Here is a 3,869-nt window from a genome sequence, read left to right as displayed (position 1 = left end):
AGAGAGTGTGTAATTAAGAGTCTCTTCTAGTCAAGCCTGTATGGGTGGATTCAGCGCAACAGTCTCGAGTGACACGTCATTAACCCGGAAGAGGGACAAAAACACACTAGAAGATCAGTTTATTTACTAGTAGACAAGCAGATACGTCCAGATACCAGTATATATGTGTGGTTCAGTCTGTGTGTGTTTGCGGGTCTGATGTTCATGTGTGTGTTTGCGGGTCTGATGAGTTCATGTCTGTGTGTTTGCTGGTCTGATGTTCATGTGTGTGTGTTTGCGGGTCTGATGAGTTCATGTCTGTGTGTTTGCTGGTCTGATGTTCATGTGTGTGTGTTTGCGGGTCTGATGAGTTCATGTCTGTGTGTTTGCTGGTCTGATGTTCATGTCTGTGTGTTTGCGGGTCTGATGAGTTCATGTCTGTGTGTTTGCAGGTCTGATGTTCATGTGTGTGTGTTTGCGGGTCTGATGAGTTCATGTCTGTGTGTTTGCTGGTCTGATGTTCATGTGTGTGTGTTTGCGGGTCTGATGTTCATGTGTGTGTGTTTGCGGGTCTGATGAGTTCATGTCTGTGTGTTTGCTGGTCTGATGTTCATGTGTGTGTGTTTGCGGGTCTGATGTTCATGTGTGTGTGTTTGCGGGTCTGATGTTCATGTGTGTGTGTTTGCTGGTCTGATGTTCATGTGTGTGTGTTTGTGTGTCTGATGTTCATGTGTGTGTGTTTGCGGGTCTGATGAGTTCATGTCTGTGTGTTTGCGGGTCTGATGTTCATGTGTGTGTGTTTGCTGGTCTGATGTTCATGTGTGTGTGTTTGTGTGTCTGATGTTCATGTGTGTGTGTTTGCGGGTCTGATGAGTTCATGTCTGTGTGTTTGCGGGTCTGATGTTCATGTGTGTGTGTTTGCGGGTCTGATGAGTTCATGTCTGTGTGTTTGCTGGTCTGATGTTCATGTGTGTGTGTTTGTGTGTCTGATGTTCATGTGTGTGTGTTTGCGGGTCTGATGAGTTCATGTCTGTGTGTTTGCGGGTCTGATGAGTTCATGTCTGTGTGTTTGCTGGTCTGATGTTCATGTGTGTGTGTTTGCGGGTCTGATGTTCATGTGTGTGTGTTTGCGGGTCTGATGTTCATGTGTGTGTGTTTGCTGGTCTGATGTTCATGTGTGTGTGTTTGTGTGTCTGATGTTCATGTGTGTGTGTTTGCGGGTCTGATGAGTTCATGTCTGTGTGTTTGCGGGTCTGATGTTCATGTGTGTGTTTGCTGGTCTGATGTTCATGTGTGTGTTTGCAGGTCTGATGTTAATGTGTGTGTGATGTTCATGTGTGTGTTTGCGGGTCTGATGAGTTCATGTCTGTGTGTTTGCGGGTCTGATGTTCATGTGTGTGTGTTTGTGTGTCTGATGTTCATGTGTGTGTGTTTGCAGGTCTGATGTTAATGTGTGTGTGATGTTCATGTGTGTGTTTGCGGGTCTGATGTTCATGTGTGTGTGATGTTCATGTGTGTGTTTGCGGGTCTGATGTTCATGTGTGTGTGATGTTCATGTGTGTGTTTGCGGGTCTGATGTTCATGTGTGTGTTTGCGGGTATGATGTTTGTGTGTGTTTGCGGGTCTGATGTTCATGTGTGTGTTTGCGGGTCTGATGTTCATGTGTGTGTGTTTGCGGGTCTGATGTTCATGTGTGTGTGTTTGCGGGTCTGATGAGTTCATGTGTGTGTTTGCGGGTCTGATGTTCATGTGTGTGTGTTTGTGGGTCTGATGAGTTCATGTCTGTGTGTTTGCGGGTCTGATGTTCATGTGTGTGTGTTTGCGGGTCTGATGAGTTCATGTGTGTGTTTGCGGGTCTGATGTTCATGTGTGTGTGTTTGTGGGTCTGATGAGTTCATGTCTGTGTGTTTGCTGGTCTGATGTTCATGTGTGTGTTTGCAGGTCTGATGTTAATGTGTGTGTGATGTTCATGTGTGTGTTTGCGGGTCTGATGAGTTCATGTGTGTGTTTGCGGGTCTGATGAGTTCATGTCTGTGTGTTTGCGGGTCTGATGTTCATGTGTGTGTGTTTGTGTGTCTGATGTTCATGTGTGTGTGTTTGCAGGTCTGATGTTAATGTGTGTGTGATGTTCATGTGTGTGTTTGCGGGTCTGATGTTCATGTGTGTGTGATGTTCATGTGTATGTTTGCGGGTCTGATGTTCATGTGTGTGTGATGTTCATGTGTGTGTTTGCGGGTCTGATGTTCATGTGTGTGTTTGCGGGTATGATGTTTGTGTGTGTTTGCGGGTCTGATGTTCATGTGTGTGTTTGCGGGTCTGATGTTCATGTGTGTGTGTTTGCGGGTCTGATGTTCATGTGTGTGTTTGCGGGTCTGATGAGTTCATGTGTGTGTGTTTGCGGGTCTGATGAGTTCATGTGTGTTTGCGGGTCTGATGTTAATGTGTGTGTGTGTTTGCAGGTCTGATGTTCATGTGTGTGTCTTTGCAGGTCTGATGTTCATGTGTGTGTTTGCGGGTCTGATGAGTTCATGTGTGTTTGCGGGTCTGATGTTCATGTGTGTGTGTGTTTGCAGGTCTGATGTTCATGTGTGTGTTTGCGGGTCTGATGTAAATGTGTGTGTGTTTGCAGGTCTGATGTTCATGTGTGTGTTTGCAGGTCTGATGTTCATGTGTGTGTGTTTGCGGGTCTGATGTTCATGTGTGTGTGTTTGCGGGTCTGATGTTCATGTGTGTGTGTTTGCAGGTGTGTGTGTTTGCAGGTCTGATGTTCATGTGTGTGTTTGCGGGTCTGATGTTCATGTGTGTGTGTTTGCGGGTCTGATGTTCATGTGTGTGTGTTTGCAGGTCTGATGTTCATGTGTGTGTTTGCGGGTCTGATGTTCATGTGTGTGTGTTTGCGGGTCTGATGTTCATGTGTGTGTGTTTGCAGGTCTGATGTTCATATGTGTGTGTTTGCGGTATGTTTTCTGTTCATTGAAGAATCCACAAAAATATTAACTGTTTTCAACATTGATAATAATAACAAATGTTTCTTGACCATCAAATCATCATAATGATTTCTGAAGGGTCATGTGACACTGAAGACTGGAGTTTTACATTGGAATAATGTTTGACTAAACAAATAAAAAAATACTATATTTTGGTATTGTCTAGTCAAGCAAAAAAATAAAAATAATAATAACAAAAAGTTATTTTTGTTATAATTAATTTTGTTTTAATTAATGTTTTATTTCAATTAAATGTTACAAATTAAACAGCTCATAAACATACTTTCTCACTAGAAGAAAATTAAATAACCTGTTAAACATGAAAGTATTATGCAATAATGAGTATTTCTCCACATATAGAATATTTTTGACATGTGTTCTTTAAAACTGAGTCGAGTTCGTCTTCCCTAAGAGTGTCTATAATGCTCTAAAAACTTGAACATGATTTATTTTTGTAAACACTCATTATCATATGAATTGCATGTGTTTGATGTGATGTATTAATTATAGTCTATCAATGTGCCATAAAGAAGAAAAGAGTGTGTTGCAATGAACTCATCCCGACGTGTGTACATTTCAACAGTGTTTGTCTTTCATTGAGACACTATAGATGATGTTTATTCAAGATAGCCTATGGTCACATTATTCCAGACAATGTCAAAGAATCTGGTGTGTCAAGATGTGTGTGTCATGAAAAACGGTCTCCATAGCAACTCTCCTGAAGAGACAGTGTTATTGTGTTTCTCACAGCGTGTCCGTTCGCTAACTGGAAGTAACCAGAAAGGCCAGTATCAGTGTGTGATCCTGTTTGCTGAAGTCTTTACAGTGGCAGTGGAGCAGATGCAAACCAAACGGCTTCAGGAAATGACATGCAGGTGTGTGTGTGAGTGTGTGTGTGTGTGT

Source organism: Scardinius erythrophthalmus, assembly GCF_964197995.2.
Source record: "Scardinius erythrophthalmus genome assembly, chromosome: 8".
Taxonomy (NCBI): domain Eukaryota; kingdom Metazoa; phylum Chordata; class Actinopteri; order Cypriniformes; family Leuciscidae; genus Scardinius; species Scardinius erythrophthalmus.
The sequence above is the reverse complement of the archived record's forward strand: the minus strand, read 5'-3'. Positions refer to the sequence as shown.